General features: G+C 50.3%; 1 protein-coding gene across 9 annotated transcripts in view; it reads left to right on the top strand.

The window, feature by feature from the left end:
* The window catches only part of PTPRS (protein tyrosine phosphatase receptor type S), a 162,485-nt gene that overhangs the window by 17,023 nt on the left and 123,169 nt on the right, over nucleotides 1-22,293 (top strand). The window contains exon 1 of one of the 9 annotated variants that reach the window (XM_055708132.1): nucleotides 9,100-9,222. The exons of 7 other annotated variants lie outside the window; for them this stretch is intronic. The gene's annotated coding sequence lies outside the window, so the exon portion shown is untranslated. Of the gene's footprint in view, nucleotides 1-9,099; nucleotides 9,223-9,280; nucleotides 9,303-22,293 lie in introns of those variants that run through there. One more of the 9 variants, XM_055708134.1, reaches the window with a different exon arrangement.

Genomic DNA, 22,293 nt, shown 5'->3' with positions numbered 1-22,293 from the left:
GAGGCTGAGGTGTCCAAACCATCCCTGGGCTTCAAGCAGACCAAGGCTCAGGCACAGCAGGGAGTGAGTCCCATAGAACGTGGCTGCCAGAAGAAACCCAATGGGGTAGAAAATCCCTTTATTCAATTTTCCCATGTCTGCAGTGCAACTGGGAGACTTGGATGTGGTTTTTTTCCCAATGCAGAGAAAGGGGCTGAAACCACCTGCCCAGGCACCAGTGCCATGGATGCGTGTGGCATGTTCTCCCTGGTTCCTTTGCCTCGATTTGAGGATTTGATGTATCCTGATGTTTAAAAATAAATAGCTAGTTATTTTGGGCCAGGTAGGCAAACAAATGAACAGGCTAGTGATTTCTTCAATCATCCTGCACGCTGTACAGGGGAAAAATTAATAAAGTACCTGCCATCCCCAGAAGCTATTTGTTAAAGCCAACGATAATGATGGGCAAAATTGAGTTCCTGCTTATGACGGGTTCACTCAAGCTCTTGCGCTCCCACTCCCTCCCCAAGACATTGCTGTTCCTGACAGTGCCGTGGTGGGACAGGAGATCCTGATCTGCCATCCAGGTCTGAGATTTTCCAGCATTGGCAAGAGCAGCACAGGGCTCCCCAGCCTCTCTGGGGACTTGCTTGTGCTCTGAGAATTGGGTCCTTTTAGGTGTTTTGGGCTCTGTGAGAAATCTGGATTATCCATAGTGTCGTTGTCCTGTTGTTATTGCTCATTTCTTGGTGAGTTTGGGCTATTGGAGGGTTCTCAGGGCTTTGCAGAAACTGCGCCCAGCACGTGCCTGGTGAAAAATGCCTCATGTGGTGGCTGTTGGAGGGAGGATGGTTGGGAGCAGGCTCCATTCTCTGCTGCAGACCAAGGGAACATTGTTTTTCCAGTTCATTCCTGAAGTTTCTCATCTGTGAAATGGGCACACGCGGAGCCGTGCTTCATCAGGCATCCAGGCCTCAACTCACTGTGCATCTATGAGGTTTTCATGGGACAGCCATGAACTTAGGAAGACCAAGCTTCCCTTGGGCTACTGATGATTCGCTTAAAGCAGCAGCCAATGTTACCTGGCTCCTTGGGGCTGTTGGCTACTCCGTGTTGGCTCTTCAAAGTTAACCAAAAAACATTTGGCTTCTGACATTGAGAATAAAGCACCGCATTGTGGAAGCACCCAGAATCTCTTGATTGCAGAGTTAATGGTGCAGGAAGGCTGAAGGAGCATCCTCACCTCTGGATCTTGTCTCTGCAGAGCAAACCCCCATGGACACCAAGTGTTGTGTGTCCCCTACTGAGCCCCTGTGTTCAGTGGCATCCAAAATACTCCTGCAGCCTGGTGGCAGGGACCTCCCACAGCTGGATGCAGTTTTGGGAGGCTGCTGTCCATCTGCCGCTGTTGCGTCTCCCTGAAGTTTTCCTCCTGGCCAATTTATTTGAGGGATATTTAACGCCAAGTGATAACAGTTCAGGTTCCCGTGTCAAGAGAAATGGAGGGTTTGCCCAGCTGGGAGATGGGGCTCTTTGTTTACTGGTGTAGGGCTGTGTGTGTATTGCATTGCTTTTGTGGAATATTAACTATGTAAATGGCAGGTTAAATGGCTGTGAGTGTAAGAGCCAGCCCCAAACACGCTGGTGTGGGGGCCAGAGGGAAAGCTAGGCAGGTAGACGCTCCCATCCCACAGCTCGAGTGGACAGAGGTCTCTTGAGAGATGGCTTGAGAAGAAAAACCTTTCTCCCCCCTGCCTGGTTTGGTAACGCTCCATCCTTAACCTTGTCCACAGGAGCCCTGTTGGCATCAAGGAGGCTGAAGGCCGTGTGTGCCGCTCCATGTTTTGGGGTGGGGTTTTTTTGATGAATATTCTCCTCCCCCACAAAATACCCCCCTTCAGGCTGCTTTCATGTTCAAAGCAAGAGGAGCGTGGCTCCTCCTGCTAATGAACCTTTGCTGGTTGCCCCAGCTTGTGGGTGGGTGTGAAGAGCAGATCTGGATTTAGCTCGCTGCTGGCAAGGCTTCGGGAAGAGGGGGGGAAAGTCCCTTTCGAGTTTACGGTTGCCGTAAGAGATGCAGGCTCCGTGGCTGGCGCTAATTGGGGAACGTGGCCATGAGGCAGGACGAAGCGGCCGGTGAGCTGAGGGTGAGCTCCCTGGTGGGGGATGAAGCTCCCAACCCACTTACCAGATGGCTCATGGGTCCTGTCTCGGCACCACTGAATATTTAAATCAAGAGTTGATCTGTGTTCAGATAATTTAAATTAAATGGAGTGCAAGCTGTATTTTTAAGCTGCTGGTGGTGAGCTCCCATGGGTGGAAAGGACCCCTGGTCAGCGGTGTCTCACCATGGCCAGGCAGCCCCTGCCCCTTTCCAGCAAGGTTTGTTGTGGGGCTCTGGGTTCCCCAGTACCTGTCTCTGTGCATCCTGCACCTCTTTGCAAGCAGAACGATACGTGGTCATTTTAGTGAAAAAACATTAGCCTGCAGTGATGGCAAACGAGCTAAAATGTCACTGCTCTTGGAGGAACAGAGATGATCTGGTTCATGCTGGGTGTAAGCGACAGGTTGAATCCCAAGTCCTGTCCTTCGGCTCTGGATGTCTGTTTTCATCTCGGAGTGGCAGGTCTGAGGCTGGACTACCCCAAGACACCCTCTCCTGGGGGCCAGGAGGAGCCCATCTCCTCTTTGAGGGCCGGGTTGTGTTGGGGCTCCAAGCTGCTCCCATCCCAGTGTGCGGGGACCTCGCCATGAGCGCTCCCGGTAACACCGTGTGGCAGCCACTGCGTGCGACTGGGGCCTTCTCTGGCACAGAAAGGACAAATTAAATAAACATGCTTGATTGCTTAAACATTTGTTTTTTAAATTAGCAGCAGCTTTTTTATATTAAAGTATGTGGATATGCTGTGGGGAACACTTTAGCAAGTTGTTTTTTTCTTCCTGGTGCTACTTTTCCAGAGTGATTCCTGATTTAAAAACCAAATGCAAAACGCAGGCCAAGTTTGAGGTTTAATCCTGTAAGAGATGTCGATGGGAAGAAACTGCGCTGCTCCGAGCTGTGGGGCCCTGTTTGGATGCATGATGAGACAGGCCTGAAGGCAGCGGCGTTTGCAAACTGTGCCTTGCAAGTGCTAGGGAAAAGGGTCTATGAACGGCTCATGAGGGGCTCCACGACCGTCCGCAGCTTCTTGGGAAAAGTTTTAGTGGTCCCTGAATTGTCAAAACATTGAAATCTCGTGCAAGGAGGTGTTGGGTGATGCTGTATATGGGAGTGCCTGTGCACTCCCAGGGATGTGGATCTGCAGCCCTGGGGTGGTGGTGGTCTTGGGGACCAGCTGGGCTTGAGCTTGGCATCTTCCCCTCCACGCATGGCATGGTGGTGACCCTGTGCCAAGCTCTTCCCTGGCTCTGCCTCTGGTTTTGGTTTTACTCTTTGGTTTCTGTCCTGTTTAGATGGCAGAGACAGCCCGGCATGAGGGTTACAGCTTATTTGATGTTATGGGATAAGGGCATTTTAGATGCTGCTCTAATAGTAACCAAGATTGCTAAATAACATCTCTGGGAAGGCAAAATGCAGCCAGGGAGATGCTAATGCTTCAGACTGACCTTGCTTGAAGTGTGTGAGGGTTTCGCTGTTTCCATAGGCTTGCTATCCGTGTCCTAAAATAGCATCTGTCCGAAAAAAATAACACCAATAACCAAGCAAGGATCCCTGTGTGTGTACCTGTGGGAATACTGGCCCTGTGAGGGCTTTCTGGGTGTGGTGGCATTGCGGATTAAACTGTGCTCCTGCAATTTTAGAAAAAAAAATAAAAACTGAATTTCCACAACCCTGCTGCTTTTGGTGTCCTTCCTCCAGGTTGTAGCAAAGCTCTCGGCAGCTGGCTTGGGGGCCAGCCCGGCTGGGGGGACCCCATGGGAGGACCCTGGCCTGGCACTGCTCCCTTTCCCTTTGCATGGACCCCAGGCCATATCCTTAATTTTGTAATTAATGGATGCATCCTGCATGAGCACAGTTGCAGCTCACTGGCGAGGGTCCGTGTGTGGCTGCAGGATGCAACCTGAGCAGGGAAGGGGATGGGGGAAGCAGAGGCTGCTCCATGCCCTGGCTCTGGGCTCTTCCTAAAGGCAACCAGCAGTGGGTTTTGTTGTTGTTATTTTGGTTTTTATATATTAAAGGTTTAATAAATGGAATTAAATACTATGAAAGTTCAGGTAATTAAATGTGGAAGCAGAAGGAAAAAAATTGTAAAGCATCCTCTCCAGGAAACTAATAGGCTCCATGCCTCCTTATCGTAATGATTTTCATAATTTAGCTGAATGCAGAGATAATGGATCTGATGAACGTTTCTGGAGCTAACTTTAGATTTAATGGGCTTCTTGCTGGGGAGCAGGGTGGGGGCAGGTGCAATCAATGCACTTGAGGAGGGAGATAATAGCAAAAGAGGCTGAAATAAACAGCCAAACGGGTTTTCTGAAGACTGAAAAGTTGCTGCGTGTCCACTCTTGAGTGCTCCCTCCTTCCCACCTGGAATTAACCTCAGAAATCATGTTCAGAGGCCACATGATTTCCTCTGGTGCGGCGCTGCCAGCAGGTTTTGCCTCTCTACACAACCTCTGACCCTCCCCGGGACGAGGGAGCCGCAAAGCCGGGATCATCTCTGTTAATCTGGTCTCATTGAGGCGGGATCAGTGAAACCACCTCGCAGATTCACTGTATTATGGAGCAGATTGAGGGACTTAGAGAGCAAATTTAATAAATATCATTTCGATATTACTTGGTGGAAAAAAAAAATATATCTGCTGAGTGGCTGATGTCGAAGCACTCCGCGAAGGGTGAAGAAGGGTGTGATGTGTTTGGGGAGAGGGGATGGGGAAAATGCTGAATATTGATGTGGTGTGGTGAGGATGGGGGAAAAAGACATTCCTCAGGGCTGGCCTTGGCCAAGAGCTGGGTGACAGCAGCACGTGCACAAGCAAGTAGGGCTGAGTGTGCTTGAGGAAGGGGGGGAATGGTGATGTTAGCTAAGGGATGGAGGTAGGACCTGCAATTTTGGTTCTTCTCTGGTGCCGTCGCACGTTTCCTGCTGCCTCCTCGGCTCTGTCTGCACAACCGGGATGCGCGGGGTGCTCAGGCTCATTTAGGAGCAGGGTTGGGTTGGCCCTGAACCTGAAGCAGCTTTGCTGTGTCAGTGCAGTGATGGCTGCCTGTGATGCAGAGCAAGACAGACCTCCGTGTACCCAGGGCCAAGCCAGCACCTCTCCATGGGCACTCCAGGCAGCATAGCGAGTGGCTTGAGAGCTGGTGGGGAAGCTGGGGTTAGTTTTGCAGCCGGCTGTTTGAAATCAGCAGCTGCCATATAGGTTTAGGGCTGCTTTGTGCCGGGGAGGTGGTACAGCATGGTGGTACAGTGTGGTGCCACATCCAGGGAGGCTCCTGGGACAGCCCCAGGTCATGGGATTTGGGGGTCCCGTGGTGCTTTTGTGTCTCAGGGCTCCCTGTAGTTCCTGGTGGAGTCTTTGTTCTGGGCTCTAACACGTCCAAAGTCTCTTTGGGAGCTTTCCAGTGGAATAATCAGAGCTGCTCTAACAGGCCAAGGCCGTGAGTGGGGGGACATGAGGTGGGTGCAGGCACCCGGGTTGCCTGAGTGCGACCCTGGGAGCCGGTGCTGTGCCCGCGCTGCGATCCATGCTCTGTGATGGGTCCTGCCTGCAAATGCGGTCTTCTGCCCAGCTGCAAGCAGAGCGGTGCAGCCGAGCAAAATCCTGCCGATGGGGCTGGGGGAAGGTTCTGGCCACAGGGGAAAAAGGGAAAGCGATTGCAGTGGAAAACCCCAATCCCTTTCTTCCAGGGAGGGTTGTGGTGAGTGAGGGTTTGGCTGTGCCGTGGTGTGGGGGTGGGTCACTGTCTCTCGTGGGAAGTGTGCCTGGATCGTGCACCTTCCTGAAGCGCGCCAGCGAGGGCAGCGTGCCCGTCCTGCGCTGGGGACCCCCAGCAGAAGGTGCAGCACTTGCAGCCAACAGGCAGCCGAAGGGGCTGGTTTTCCTTTGTCCCCGGCAGGACCCTCTGCCTGCTGGAAAAACACTTGGATTAGGAGAAATGTGTGACCTCTTGCTAACCCCCTTCCCCTTCCCCTCATGCTCTGCAAGATGTTAAAAAGGAGAAAGAAAAAAAAAAAAAAGAAAAGAAAGAAGAAAAAACCCCATGCTGCGGCCAATCCAAGGAGGGTGAGAGCCGGGGACCATATCATTAAAATGCTAAAAATGAGCGTGCTGAAAACAGACACAATTGGGTATTTAAAGCGCTGAATGAAAAGAGTGTGTGTTAGCTGGCTTGCGGAGAGCCAGTCTCCCAGAGCCCCTGGAAAATATGTGGTCAAGCCCACACCATTAACTTTTTGTTTCTGGTTTGTAAAGTAGTTGTGAAATCCTGGGGAGGGGGCCACGGACCCCACATCCCTGCCAGGCTGGGGAGGATGCCCATGCTCTGCCAGAGGGATGGCTTTGCCAGTCGCTTGATGTATGTCGGGTAGCAGCTTACGCACACCCTGAGCCTTTTGCTCTCCTGCGGCAATCTTTATTCCAAAATGCAGTGCTCAGCACAGGGACTTGTGTGGCAACTGTGTCCCCGTGTCACCAGGGACCCCTGTGCCACCTCTGTTGCGGACCAGGTGGGATCTGCACCAGCCGGTGCCTCTTGCAACTGAAGTGTGGAGTGCGTGGATGGAGGGGTGAAGTGGGAGACGCGACTCCAAGCGGCAGCTGCTTCAACCACAGATTTCCTCCCGGGTGCATTGCCGCTACGTCACTTCAGGGTTGTGGCATCATTTGTTTGCAGCTTTTTAAAACCTGGGCAGCTTGGGCTTCTGGGGTCTGCCAGCTCAGGTGCCCAGGGCTGTGCCAGGAGATGTTGAGGTCCTCCCACGGTTTGTGGTGCCTCCTTTACGTGGCAATGTGGATCTTTGCAGGGCTCGGGTTTGCCGGTGCCAGCTCGTCCCTGGGCAGAGGCTGTGGCCCGTGTTTAGCTGCAGGTTGATGTGTGCCATGCGGGAGGGCGAAGGTGTGTGCGGGGTCATCGCAGTGCATGGATGCAGGTTTCTCTCCTGTGTGTATCCAGAGAGATCTGTGAGGGTGCAAAATGCCCCTAAAATGTCGCTTAGGGGCAAGTATTAGCTGCCAGGCTGGGCTTAGCTCCAGCAGGCAGGAACAGATGAATCAGACACTTAATGGTAAAATCAAACCTCTCAAAGTATTAAAAACAACCCAGCTCCAGTGGGGGCCTCTCTGCCAGCCCTGCAGCCCCAGCGAGAGGGAGCGAGAAGGTATTTTAAACCAAACTGGGATTTTTTTGGGGTCACCCCGTCCCCCCCATATCTCTTGGCTGCCAGCCTCTCCGAAGGGGAAGTTTTACCCCGCCTCCCGCGGTCTCGGATGTCAGGTTGGCAAGAAAAATCCCATCTGTTTTCAATCTGGATCCTCACTTCCATCCACCCAGCCTTTCTCCTCCTCGCGCTCCCCCGCTCCCAGCCCCCAGAGCTGGCGTGCGCGCCAGGCAGGCCTTGGTGGTGCTTTTTTTTTCTTCTCTTTTTTTTTTTTTTTTTTTTTGGTGGGTTTTTTTTCATCTAAAAATGTATGTGGCCTCCTTTGCCCCCTGCATCCCCCCCTCCTTCTCCCAGGCACATGCTCCAGCACAGCCCTCTGCGCTGGGGCCAGCCAAGAGCCTCTCTGCGCTCTGCCCTGCTACAGTCGCTGGCTTGGAGAATTCCCAAGTGACCAAGGATTTTCAACCCTGAGCTTTAAAAAAAAAGAAAAAAAACAACAGACACCCCCCCCCAACCAACCAACCCCCAAAACCCCCAAAAGCAAAATATCTCTCTGTGGTGGGTGGTGGGGGTGGGGAAAAAAAAAAAAGGCAAAATCGAGAGGAGAAGGAATTTTGTTGTGATTTTTGTTTTGTTTTGTTTGGTTCCAGCTTCTTGGTGTTATTTGGAAGAGAGCAAGTACAGAGTGTTTTGTTCCTGCCCAGAGATAACAGAGCTACTCTGAAATCCTATATAGAGTCAATGCAAAGATGTATACATAGAATGGTGATATCCTAATCTCTCGCTGAAGAAACCCTTTTGTTGCAAACCCCTCTCGCCTTCCTCTTCACTGTCCTCTCTTGCAGCGTTTATATCTTATTTAAACTATGAAGTCCTCAGGCTAGGAATTACCTTCTCTCTTTACAGATGGCTGCGAGAGCTTTGCACGTCTGTAGAGTTCCATGAAAAATAAATGAAGAAGGTTGTGCCTTTTATTGTTGGGTTTTCTTTTCTTTCTTTTTTTATTTTTTTTAAAGTGTTGGGAGGTGAGAGTTTCTCTGATCCTAGAGCCCCGCCCAAGGTAGCCAGAACCCGATGAGTGGTGCTGGGCTTTGTATTGCCAAAAATCCCAGGGCGGGGGTTATCCTGGCTGCCCCTTCCCTTTTGGCTCTGCGCCGGGCCGGCATGCGGCCCCTCCAGGTTGCCCCGTGCTCCGAATTTTGCGCTGTGCCTGGGGTCTGGGGGGCTCAGGGGGAGCCCCAGCTCCTGCTTGGGTGGCGTCTGCTGAGGGTAGACCCCCCGGGTGCTGCTGGCTGGAGGGGATGGGGTGCATGTGCTGGCTGTGCTGCCTCAGTTTCCCCATCGGGCAGGCGCTGCCAGCGGTGGCATGGCTGGGGGTGCTGGGGGGAGCGGCGGTGCGCCCCGGTTGGAGGGGGGACGGGAACTTCTCTTGCTTCTTTTTTGGGGGAGCACTGTGTGGGCTGGGGGGGGGGGGGCAAGGACCCCAGCGATCCCAGGCATGGGGGGATGGACCCCAAAGGGCCCAGGCACGCGGGGATGGACCCCAAAGCCCAGGCAGGACCCAAGGGCAGGCTCCGGGAGAGCCTGAACGACCAGGCTGGGGTGACCCCGGGGCCAGGCCGGAGGCGGGGGCACCCCAAAGGCTCAGCTCCGGGGGCACCGGGTGAGGAGTGCGGGGCCGGGCTGTGAGTGACCCCGTGGCCGGGCGCTCTGAGGGGGGCACCGGCCGGGCCTGGCGGGCCGCCCCCCCGGCGCCTCCCCCGGCCCCGCTCCCCCGGTGCGGGTGGGCCCCGCGGCCCGGCCCCGCCCCGGCCCCGCCTCCCCCCGCCCGGGCCGCGGCGGGGCTCCTCGGCGGGGTCGCGGCGCCCGTGGGTCCGTAGGCGCCGAGGGCGGCGCGGGTGGGACGGCCGGGCCCCTCCCGGTAAGTGCCTGCCCCGCGTTCCCGGGGGTCCCCTCGGCCCGGGGCCGGCCCGTAGCCCCGCCGGCACCAGACTCCGCACAGTCGGTTTGATTTAAAATTTTATTTTTGTACTCATTTTTAAGAAGGGGAAGCACACCCCTCCACGCCCCCTCCCCCGCCGGAGCGCCTTCCTGCGGGGAGCATCCCGCCCGGCCCGGCCCTCCCGGCGCCCCGTGTGGGACGGGCCCGCGGCCTGGGGGAGCGGCGGGGGCGGCCGGGGGGGGGGGGGGGGGGCGGCCGGGCCGGGGGTGGCGGGGCCGGGTCGCACTGATGGATGCGTGTGGAGGCACCCGGTTCTGAGCGGCTGCGCGGGGCCGGGCCGGGCCTGGCCTGTGAGCTGGGGGGCAATGGGGAGCGCTGCTTGGGTGGAGGGGAGCGCGGCTGGGGCTGGGGCCGCGATGCGCAGGGACCCCCTTCTCCTCCTCCTCTTTCTCCCTCCTTCTCCCCCCCCCCCCCCTCCCCTCCCCCTCTCCCCCTCCCCCTCCCCCAGCCCGGGGCTCCTGGCAGAGAGTTGCTGCGGAACAGGACACCGAGTGCAGCCCCCCATCCCCGGCTGTGCGGGGAGCGCTCGCCGCGTTGCAGAGGGCCGGCTCGCCAGCTCATACTTTTTCTTCAAGTTACCCCTTTTACTACCTTTTGGTTGTTTTTTTTTTTCATACTGGAAAATGCCTTTTATTTTTTAATGAGTGAAAGGTAGCTCTGGTCCGCAGCAGTCGCCTGCAGGATGCTCTCCACAGCTCGGGGCTGGACTCGGGCTTTGGGCGTTTGAGTAACGTACAGAATTTATTCACTGTAAACATTGCACAACTGCTGTGCTTGGTTCCCAGGATTAAAATATAACTGGCTTTCTCTGTTCTATGTGACTTGCTTGCTAGCCATTACATTACTGCTCAAGCTCAAGATGCAGATTTTTCTAAAATGCATAATTTTAGAAACATAAGAGAAGAAAAAGAAATGCTGCATTTTGTTACGGGAACCGTGTAGCTAGAACTTTCCTGAGAAATGGACATATTTTATCCCTTTATGATTTCTTTCTCACTCTGCAAAGGCAAAATACTTCTATGTTGCAGGTAACTTTTACATCAAGGCTCTAACTTTGAATTTGCAGCAGCTGGTCTGACTCAAGGCAGTTAAAGGAACAGTTGAAATTAAATTTAAATTTATATTGTTTGTTGGCAGAGGACTCTCCTGCAGTTAAGGAAAAAAAATTAAAGATTAAGTTGATCATTACTATACATGAAAAGCAGTTTCTAGTGTTAACATTATGGTTCCTCTCTTAAAAAAAAAAAGCGTTCTCTAGCCTGTGCTTTGTTTAGCTGCATCTTGCTATTCTTTAATTTCCCTTTTCCTGAAAACGTCACTTAACAGAGAAGAGATCACAAATTCTAGTGTGCTGGGATTGCCACACGTGGAAAAGAGGAACATCTGTTGAAAAGAGACTTTCTGAGAATAACAAACCACCTGCGCTGGGAAATTGTTCTTCTCTCATAACTAGCTTGGTGTTTGTTGGGTGTGCGTCAGTAATCCACTGCTGGTCTGTTTCTGGCTGCAGAGGTGCGTGTCAGCCCTGGTGTTTTACAAGGCTAATATTTATTTACAGACTTACACTGTTGGTTAGGGTTTGGGTTGGTGGTGGGTTTGGTTTTTTTTTTTTTTTTCACCAAAAGGAGGAAGTGAAAAATCTGCGTTTGAGCTAATTGAGCTATTTTAACAGTTTCTTCGTGATTTGCGTTTTCTCTAACGTAATGAGCGTCTGGAGTTGATTGGTGCCTTTCAGGCCACCCCCTCACTTCTTGCGGAGGAATGTGTTGGGTTGGGGGCTTGGAGATGGTGAGTAAGGCTTGCTCAGATGGCAGCTCTGGCTAAATGAGGTGGTCCTGCACCTGTGACTGAGCTGGAGGAGGGGCTGCACAGAGGGTGGCAGCTCCCAGGCTGCGCTTCCCTCTTCTGCTTTTCATCCCTGGGTAAAAACTGTAATGCTCACCATCCTTTCGTGTTACTGTTCCAAGAACCTGGCAAGTAGAACAGAAAGTATCGTTATCTTTTATCATCTGTGGATTGTGTCGTTGATCCCTAGTGCAGGAAGAGGTGCATCGTCTCTGGGAGAAGTGCGTACGCTTGTTCCAAGTCCAAAGCCTGTCGGAGTGGGAACAAGGGAGTGCAGGAACGTCAGGGCTCCTGCTCTGCCATCCAGCTGCTCTGCAACCTCCTCCTGCAGCCAAAGTCAAAGCAGTAGTTTTTCAACGTTGTCGAAACCAGAGAAGGCCCAATTACACTTCTGACATGGAAGAGATGTGTACCATTTTTTGGGGGAGGTAGAGGTACCAAAATAAACCATCTGATGGTTCAGTGTGCAGACAGAGAGTGAATTTAGTATTAGGTACTAAATTCCTGCAAAGGTGACAGTTGCAGCAGGTATATGAGGAAATCCCTCATTACGCTGCAGAGCTGGAAAAGCAGGATATGGTATTTTATTATGTTTCTTAACCTTGATCACAGCAAGTTTCAAACACCCTCTTTACCCTAGCTGTTGAATCTGGCCTGTGGGTACAGATTCTTGTAAGGCAAAGCTATTTCTCTAGATTTAATCTCTAAGGAGCGTGCCAGAAAAACAGCCTTGGGGAAATGGCAATCTGCTAGCTTCCTTGTCTGTAAAATGGGAATAGCAATGCATAACTTCTTTCCGTAAAGTGTTTTAGGGTTGACCAGTGAAAAGCGCTGAAGTGCCAGGGGTTGGATCGTTCAGCCAAAAAGAGACGAGGCAGAAGCAGTAGCGAGGCTTGCCCAGGCTCATGCGGCAGGTCAGCAGCGATGCCAGGAATAGAGCCGGTATCTCTGTTTTTGGCTCTAGCGTCCCTGTCTGCTGCGTGTGGGCACAGGCCAAAAAAGAGCAGCAGTGCCAGTGTCACCCAGCTACCTGTAAAGGAGAAAACTGAGGTTGCATAATCCTGTCCTTGGTGTCTTTTCAGGGTCTGTCCCATGGTGCCAGGTGTCAGAGTGACAAGTTGTCTGACACTGGTCCACGAAGAGCTGGATTGAAGCCACTTACTCATTTCATGCTGGCTTTTGTGTAGTCGTTGTGTAGTAATGACTTTGTAGATGCTGCTCACCTGGGCTGAATTTTTAACCAGTCACCTGGAGATGAAAGGCACTCGATCCCATTACCATTCCCCCCAAGCCTTCCTCTGCCCTCTGTTTGAAGAGTTTTTGAACCCCAAGTATGTTTTATTCCCATGCAAGGCTTGGCTGTTGGACTCAGCAGAGATTGCAGTGCATCCTGTGGCACCAGGGAAGTGTAATCTTGTTGCATTTGAATTTATTTCATGCTGTGTTTGCAGGTGTGAAGAATGAACTGGTAAAATTAAGGACTGCGGAATGTGAGACACCGTGTTTGTTTGAATGCTGATGGTGGGAAAACATCTGTTGGATGCTCTCTTTGAAGGAGTAGCTGCCCTTCCAGAACTATTTTGTAGGAGTTAATAACTGTTGCAGTAGGTGAAGCCTTCTGCATCAGGAGGCACCTGGGAGCTGTGAACGTGCAGGGGCTGATGCAGGGATGGAGACCTATCAAAGTGAACCCTGCAACACCTTTATTTTTCCTGTGCATCTTCTGTCATTTCCAAAGTGACTGCTGCCTTAATTTTGTATGAGCTGACACGTGCTTGGGTGAGTTCAGGTTTTTAAAGAAGCTGTTCTGCCTTTCCTGTCTAGTTATGGATAACTCTTTTATGGATTTGTAAGGGTGTGTTTCAATTTCTCCCTATACCGGTTAGTGCTCTCGTTAGCACTTAGTAAGTGCATTGCGAGAATTCTTCATTAAAATCTGTGCAGAGGTAGGTTTTACTCATGTGAGGAAGCCACAAGGTGCTTGGTTCCAGCATCAGCTCCCAGGCTGCGGGATGACTTACCTGCTGATTTTGACTCACTATTTACAGCCAGGCAGGAAGCAGTGCGTTGCAGCTGAGGGAACTGAGGCTAGCCCCTTGTTTATGGTAATTCTAAAATAGTTCATTTGGGCGTAATGCCTCTTTTTACAGCTGATTCTCTACTACAAACAGATTTTCTGATAATGGCACCTGTGCCATTCAGATGGAATCATTATTATAATAGCAGCAAGTATTGTTACGGAATCGGTATTTGGAATTTATGTGGGATCGTTATAATGACAGGAGTAATACCATAAATAAAATGATGCTGTAACAGCAGCACTAAAGCTGGGTGTAGTAGGGAAAATGACAGTTCAAATTTCCCCCCAGCCTCGGTACCTCCAACCTTGGGAGGATTTGTCGTGTCAGGTCCCTGTGTGCAGCAGAGGTGGGAGTGTGGGTGGCTGGGGAGCGCAGGGGCTGTCCCCACGGCACAGGGATGCTCCGGTATGGGAGGGAGGAGAGGTGCTCATCCCGTACAAATCGGGGAAACCATTAGCTGGAGCCATTTCAAAAGCCAACCGGGGAGATTGTTGCAATTAATTAGTTGTAGAAACAGGGCATTGCTCTCATGCGGCAGGGAGCTGGGTTTTGCTCATGGGCTGGCTCCACTAACACAGGTTTTTTTCGGGATGGGTTTCAGGCGGTGCTGTTGAACACACAGCCTGACCCTCCTGCGCGGTGCTGGGACGGTCTGTGCTGGCTGGCATGTTGCTTCTCCCATTTCTCTGCAGGAAATGTAGGAAAGCTTGAAATTGCATTTGTGAGATAAGGATGGGGGGTTGAGGCTGTCAACTGCCCAGTGGGACTTGACAGAGGAGGCTGATGTAAGTAGCATGCCCTAATTCTGGAAGCAATAGTACCAAACCCCCACAAATGAAGGAAAAGGGAAGAAAGGGTAAAAAATCAGTGCATTTGAAAAGGTACTGAATATGTGGAGTGGAGAATATCCCCCCTCCCCTTTTCTTTCTATGAACAAATCCCTGGAGATGGGTGTGTTGTTTTAAAGGCCGGTGTTGCGGTTGGGTTTAGCAAATACAGATAATCCAGATGGCTAATCTGGAGCATGGTTTGGCTAGCAAAATCCTTCTGGCAGGCAGTGAGGAGGATGCTGGGAAGAGGCTTGCAACAGTCATATTTAAACAAAGTCGTTGCTAATGCTGCTTCAGCCGTTGTGTGGACAGAGCACAGATGTCTTGCTTGGGTTTGATTATTTTTTTTTAAATACAATCCCTTTTATTTTCCATCACTGACCCCTGTTTTAAATCCCTGATCCAAGAGGGGGAATTGTAACCCTTCGGTGGGCTCAGATGCGGTTAGAGTTGCATTGCCGTGGCCCCTCACCGGCGCTGGTGCCCGGGGTGTGCAGCAGCAGAAGGATGCTTGCTTGCGCAGGTGGGTTGTTGCGCTTTAAACTCTTTTTTTGCCCAGGGGCCCCAACGGGACAGGAGTGATGGGGCGACTGCTTTTTGATGCTTGGTGCTGCCTTTGTCAGTGGACATCTGGTGCCAGGATTGCTGCTGTCGGGGCTGGGGGTGGGCTGCTAGCCCAGGGAATTTGATGGATTAGTGTGGTTGGAGGGCTGGGGGAGGGGATGGGTAGGGTTTCAGCTCTTGCTGCAGGTAGAGAGAGAATTTGGGGATTAGGGGCACTTTTCTGCAAGCTGCAGGGGGGGAGGATTTGGAGAGGAGGAAGGTTTGGGAAGAAAATAGTCTTTCCAGTTTTCCCAAAGAAATTACATTTGTCTGCTCTGTAAGGCAGCACAAGGGAAATGTGTGTGTGTCTGAAGCAGGGGATGAAAAAAATCCACAGCAAATCTGGTGCTGGTCTGTCCCTCCAGCTTTGTAACCCTTGGGAATTCTGCTGGCTTGCGCCTGGCCTCAGGGTCACTTAGTTCATTCCCTGTTGCTTCCTATGGATTCAATAACCTTCTCTCCCCAGAGATCAGCTAAAATTAAAACTTCATCCTTTACTTAAGGAAGCGCGCAGCAGCTTCTCCCCATGCTCTGTTACAGGATCTGGGTAGTTGCATGTCCCTGTCCATCCGTCTTTCCCCATGGTCACCAAATGGGCTGCACTGGGAATCAACAGCTTTTGAGCCGGAGGAGGAGGGGGATGTGGGATATCTTCTGCCCCATCTCATTGAGTGAAGGAGTAGAAAGGAAAATCCTGTTTTCTAAAAGCCTCCCCTGAGGGCAGATGCTTCAATACGCTATGGTTTGGAAAGGGAAAAATTGCTATTTTTCTTGGAGTAGGACCAGCCTCCTGGGGATGTCGCCGGGATGCATCGCATGGTCCTTCCCTGGAGTGCTCTGCCAGCCAGTGTCCATGCGTGGGTGGAAATACCCTGTTGCTTGCCTGCCTTCGAGAGCAGGAGGGTTTGCATAGTGGTGAGAACTGCTGGGAACTGGCCGAAATGGGGACCTCGAGGAATAGCCACAGTGAAATCCAATCTCCGACCAGCACCGTGTTTGAGGATCAAGTCCACGTGTAAAAACTGCCCAGAAAATTTAACGTCTGCTGGCTTTGCCTCCTGGAAATGCTGCTGCAGGGAAGTTGGCTCTCCAGGAGGCACTTTCAGGCCTTTGATTCATGTTTTGGGGGCTACACGTGCACACAAGTGCGTCATAAACGTTGGTTTTGTTCAGGACTGGGTTTGTTTCGCGTGGGGAGGGATGTCCAGCCGCCCCGCACACAGCTCCTTTCCTCCTGCCAGACACGGGCAATGTACAGTGGAGGCAAGGCCCCAGCCAGGCAGGGAGCTTCGTGCTCGTGTTGTAAAATAAGCCCTTCTGGGTGATTTTTTTCCCTCTTTCCAGCAGAATTCAAGAAAATTGGGGGTGGGGAGGAGCAGGAAATTAATCTGTAATGAAGGAAACTTTGGGTTTGAGCTGAAGGAGGTACTGTGAAACATGAGACACCTGAGGAGTGTTGGAGGGTTTGAACCGGTGGATCTTTTGTCTTTCCTTATGTTGCTGTAGCCATAATGTCAAGGCTGTGGAACTGCTGTTTGAATTTTGATTTCTTCTCTGTGTTGAACAAAGTGGTGGCTAAGGGCCATGGTAATGCAGCAAGCCTTGTGCCTGCAAGGTTTCTGAAGTTGGAAAGCCTGGAAACACTGGTCTGAAAAGAGGAAAATGAAAAATAAGGTATAAAATTATGACTGCCATCCTGAAAATGTGTTTATTTGAATGGGGGAGAGGAGGGAAGAACTCACTGTAAAAACACATGCAGGGAAGTGAACAGCTGTGTTGTTCTGTGAAATGGGAGCTGCTTGATTTCAAAGGATTATTTCACTAACCAAGACCTGGGTTTGCGCTGAGGCTGAAGGCTGTAGCCCCAAGTGCGCAGGCAGGAGGAAAGCTTGCGAAATTCAGGCTGCTCCAGGCTTCCCAGGTGGGTTAATTCCTGCTGGAGACGAGCCCCGCTAGGCAGGAAGGCTCCAGTCTCCCCAGCAGTATCCCTGTATTGTAGTATCTTACGGTTCCTGTTCTCCTTGGAATGCTCTTGTGCCATCCGTGCCTTGCACCTATTGCATTGAGTATGTGTCAAGGAGTGAGAACTCAGTTTTGCCACCGTTTCTCCAGCGTTAATGGATTTGGTGTCTTGGATGCTGCAGAATGCCATTGGCAAGCGCTCCTGTCTGGTCTCTGCCCCACCAGACTTGATCTAGTCCTGCTTCAGGTCCTCTGCCAAGCAGTGGTGGCTTGGAGCTAGGGAAAAACTTCACCCAGACAGGTAATGCTTCTGAAGCGTCTGCTTTTGGGTGCTGCTGGTGATGGTGTGTTGGACTAGATGAATCACTGTTGCCTCCAGCCTGACGTGTTTGATGCTTGCAGCGCTGCCTTCCTGGGGAGGAAGGATTGTAGTCCATTACCAGGAGTCCATTTCTCTTACGAAGGTGGAGCGTCACACAAAGCACTGAGTGCCACTCGCTGAGTGTGCCCGGTTCCTTGCAGCAAGCCTCGCTCGTGTGCCATGAAACACTCGCTTGACAGCACGTTCCGGAGCAATATCCTGAAATGAATGATGGGCCTGCGCTGTGTTTTATGCGCTGCCCCGAGAGGTGGGAATGTGTAAATCGCACCATCCGTATGATTTAGCCCCAGGTGTAGTTGTGATTCAAAATGAATTTCTATCCCTGCTGCTCCCTCGTGCCAGTGCTGGAGCAACTGCTTGCTATAAAGCAGAAGATTGCAACAGCCAGCGTGCCGGGCAGGTTGTACGGGGCTGGGCTGGGAGGGGGTGTGGCTGCCCCTCCTCGGTCCCCTGCATCCTGGGGTCTCAATGTGCAGGCGCAGGGATGCAGGGTGGAGGTTTGATATTGGTCCCTCACTGTCTCTGGGTGATTCATCCAAATCTGTGTCTGTCCCTAAGCGGGGAGCCGCGTGGCACACGGTTTCCATTAGACTTAATAAGGAAGATGAGTGACATGTTAAAAGTGGCTTTAGGTTTTATGCAAAGCCAATGATGCTTAAGACAGCTAGTGGATTTTAGGGTTTTCAGCAAGTTTCATTGGACAAAAATATTCCTTTGGAAAGCATCTCAGGTCTAGTGTGAAATTTTGGTGGAGATGAACACGATGGGAGTTGTGGGTGGCTTGTGGTGCTTCACACCTTGCTGCCCCTTTGGGGAGTTGCTCATCTTCCCTCCTGCTTTGGGGGAAAAATGGCAAAATCATGAGAAATACATGGTTTTCTTTGTGACGAGGAATGAACATTAGTATTAAAATGTTTGAGGATTATGTTTCTAAAGATGTGTTTTTTCTTCTTGGCTGGTACCCTGGTTTAGAGCTCCTGGAATAGCTTTGGAAATGCAAGTCTAGGCAGATACGTAGAAAAGATGAAGCGTCAACTCCACTTGCAATTTGTGGAGCTCTTCTAGTGCTTCACTGCTCTCTGGGTGCTCCCTGATGTCCAGGAGTTGGTTGTTTCTTAAAATATAAAGGTCAGAGGTACCAGAGGAGGGATGAACCCCAAAGACTCCATCATTTTTTGAGGCTTCAGCTGTCCTCCTAAAGCAGACCTGGCATGGGTGCTTTCTTCTCAGGGAATTCTTAAGTCTGCCTGTATTAATTTCATTGATTTGGACTCTAGAAATTAAAACATGCTGGTAGTTTCTACAGAAAAATATGCATTTGCTGTTCTTTGCCTGTTATGAAGCATGGCTTTGTGGATAGCCAAATAAAATTCTCGGTTTGACGTGTTTCAGCAATGTGTTAAAGTTTATGGAGCATTTAACAAACTTTTTTAGTGTGCAATAGTTTATAGTGCCAGCAAACAGCCAAGTGTCACATCAAAGTTGTAGTCTTTTCTCACTTAATAGCACAACGTTTAGTGCTGCTTCGGTTTTTCTTGGGTGGCTTTTCAGTGTGCAGTTCTGCATGGCTTTTTCTTTCCTTCTCACCCACCCCCCCAAAAAAAAACAACCAACCAAACAAACTCTAAAAAGCAGGTTATGAATACTGATTTAGGGCCCACAATTCAAGCAGAGTGGTTGGATTTCCTTTTATCTTTAAAGACAAAAAAAGGCAAAAGCAAATAATCATGGTGACTTGCAGTGGTGTTCTCCCTGGGCAGTTCCCTGCTGGGCTGGTAGAGCAGAGCAGTGAGATGACATCCGCTGTCACTGAAGGCAAGGAGAGTTTTGCCATCAACTTGTACAAATCTGTAATGATTTTTTTTTTCATGCAGGAGCTGGGCTGTGTCTCAGACAGGGCTGGTCTCTGCAGCTGAGATTGGGCAGATACGGTTGAGCCAGAGCCCACTGACACCAGCATCAATGAGGCTGCAAGTTTGGTGCATTTCGCCTGGATTTTGGGATTTGCTACTCTTCTGGGCTGGAAGAGGATGAGCTTTGGAGAGCTCTGCAGGGGCTCTCCTCTGCCCCAGTGCTTGGGATCGCAGTCACGTAGGAGAGGAATGAGGCGGCAATATACAGGGAGTTAAGCCTCCTAAAGCAGCTGTCTCCATTGGGAATGTCCTAGAGCTTGGGGTTGTCATTTCTACTAAATTAGAACTAAATAGGTGTAAAAACTCAATAACAGTTTCTGGATAATGCATCATAAACTGTCTTACTTTATTGTAGATTTAATTATGATAATGCATATACATATAATTATGTCCACACACAAGATCTATTCAGTAGTAAAGGGTTTCTATAACATTATAAATAACGAAACCTGAGCTGTATCAGGGGCTCCCAGTAGCATCCTTTGTCATATCCCAGCAGAAAGTGGGAAGTCTCCTCGTCCGTGTGAATTACACATGGTTGGGATTATGGAGGTGCAGCCATTTCTGAGAGGTTGGGTTATATGGCACAGGGTGTGATTTTCATCACGTCCCCTGCATTTCAGTCTTCATTTGCTTTGGAAATTTTCTGAGAGTGGAAGGCAGCAAAAAATGTCTTATTAATGTTGATGAGATCTGTCATTGGCAGTAACCAGTGAATTGGTGTATGAGAGGGCCATGTAAACGAATTTGAAACCAAAATAATCTGACTGTGCATTATTAAAAAACAAGCCAATATGCAGCAATGTAATATAAGGAAATTCCATTTTGAGTTTCTAACAACAAATCTTTTGCACGTTCCTCCCGTGATTTATATAATTGCTGAATCGCTTTGATGGCTTGATGGAATTACAGCTCTGCATTACACGATGGATAATCAATCAAAATAAACTGTGTTTACCCCTTTGCTAAAGCATGTGTATGAAACAGATACATTATAGTGTGAATTATTCTTTAACGCTGGTGTTTGTACTGAGTTTCGGGTGTGATTTCAGGATCTGATATCTGTGTGAACCTGAGCTCACCTTGTAGGCTTTGAAATCATGCTGGCTTAAGCAGGGGCTGTAGTAACTTGCTCTTTCTATGGTGCATGTAGGAACATTTCTGCGTAAGTATGCAGTGGGCTTGTTTGTTTAAATATCACAGAAAATAAAACCACAGCAAGGAGGCAAAAGGTGCCAACACCCGAGCTCTTTGTAAAAGCTAGGTAAGGCTTGTAGGTTGAAATCCTGCCTTTCTAGGCAAGCTTGGAGTTGGTTGTGTCTGATATTAAATAGGCTGTTCCCTGCCTCATTTGCCGCACAAGTTATTTGCGTTTTAGTCTACGGCTTTAGAAGAATTTCTTACCCTGTTTACCAGATGTGCTGTTGTGAGATGTGGAGAACCTCTCTTTCTGAGGGGTTGCTGGAGTAAAAATTTAAACTGGGCTTTGTAGTGAGTGATAGCTGGGATAATGTACAAGTGGTTAATACTTGTATTTAAATAGATGACTTGTGCAGGAGATGATCCTGTTTCCTGTAACATGGAGCACAGTTGTACCCTTCAGTGGGCCTTTCGCTGTTGCCTACCCCCATTTTTAGTCCGTTTTCCTCATGGCAGGCTTTTTTTTTAGGGAGGTTATGAAGCGCAGTGTTTGTTTAAATGGCTTCTGTGGAATTACAGACCTGGGGCTGTGCGTACGCGGCGTCCCTTTGGTGTCTCTCCTCCGCATGCAAAACCTGCCAGATTCTGATGAAAGGGAGATAAAATGGATGGACTCACCCCACTCATATTCCTTGCCGCAGCATCTCCATCTCCGGCTGGGGTTTATTTTTGGGCCTTTCTCCTGCAGGAAGGCGTCTCTCCCCGTGGCTTCTCCCCGGAGAATCCCTTCGCCTCTCCCTCCTTGCCTCGCTGTAAGGGGATCACAGCTGCTGAGTAAATGTTAAGATAATAGTGTTATTACGGAGTAATTATACTGCAAGTTATTGAATTAAAAGTGATGAGACTGCCTGTAATGCTGAATGGGGGAGAGGAGGGAGAGGCTGGGTGGGAGACTGCAGACCAGGGAAGGTGGAGAATAGAGAAAACCTAATAAATTTTCTCTTGTCGAGAGCCCCTCGCTGCCGCTGGTACTGGGACTGAGAATGAATGAAAGGGAAGCTCAAAGAGCTAATAAATAAACCATTTCCCTGAGAATAGAGGGTATAATTAGAAACCGTGGCCCTGTGGTTTTGTGTCTGCCCTGGGGTGGAATCTGCTCAGCACTGTACTGTGGTGATAAAACAGGGAGACAATGCAGAGATGATGTCGCACAGTTGTTAACTTTTGAGGAAGGAGATGCTTTGTTCCTCTCTTTTTCTAGGAAAAAAAAATAAAATTTAAGCTTTATGTTGCAAAACTTCAATAACTGACTATACCCTGGAGCTTCTTCATCAGTAACTCTGGCTGATCTTGCATTTTTCTTTCTGTATATTTTCGGGGGGGGGAGTGTGGTTTTCACTGTAGTCCTTAGAAGACTTTACTCTTTTTTTTCATTTTTCTCCCCAAATGTGATTGTTTCTTTTTTTTTTTTTTTCTTTTTCTCCTGTGTCAGGCTGAGATTTACCTATGAATTGAACATCTCTCATTCTTACCCTGCTATAGCACTGGTGTTGCTGTGCTTTTAAGGATGGTTTGCTAATTGATGGTTCCCGTTCCTCTGAGTTTTTATTTTGTCCTTATTAGCTCAGCCTGTGTCTGCTCTGGAAGATCCCACCATCTCAGCTGTGGCATATTGGCCACAGGACCTCCCAGCTTGCAAGTATGAATGGCTAAAACTTAACCCAAAAAAAGGATAATAGCGTGTTAAACTCAGGTTTGCATTTGAGCTTCAGTCTCCTGCTTAGACCTCAGGGTTCCTCCGTGAGCTTGGACAAGCCGCTGCCGCCTCTAGTCCTTCCATTCTGCATCTTTGGGTTGGGGATAACGGGTGCAATGGCAGATGCGCAAAATGTCGTGGAGCTCTGCAATAAATGCAGCAGTAGGTGTGTGCCGGGGATGCATAGGTGGGAAGCTACAGGAGCATCAGTAGCCTTACAGTCACAAGGAGCAGAAGGAAAAGGGGATGTGTACCCTGCTCTCTGGGTGTGGACAGCCTTTAATAGCCATGGAATTTTCATAGTTGAAAATTTGCTGTCTCCTTCATCTCCTGACAGAGGATGTATCGGTGTCTGCCTGCGGCCTGTTGCTCTGCGGCCATCTGGGTGAGGGTCAGGGGTTGGTACCCTGCCCGTGCCCTGCTCTTGGCGCTGGAGCCCGACGTATCTGCAGAGCCACGGGCTGGCGGGAGCGGGGCT

Source organism: Falco cherrug, chromosome 4, assembly GCF_023634085.1.
Source record: "Falco cherrug isolate bFalChe1 chromosome 4, bFalChe1.pri, whole genome shotgun sequence".
NCBI classification, from domain to species: domain Eukaryota; kingdom Metazoa; phylum Chordata; class Aves; order Falconiformes; family Falconidae; genus Falco; species Falco cherrug.
Note: the sequence above shows the minus strand (reverse complement) of the source record. Positions and strands in the feature narration are given on the sequence as shown.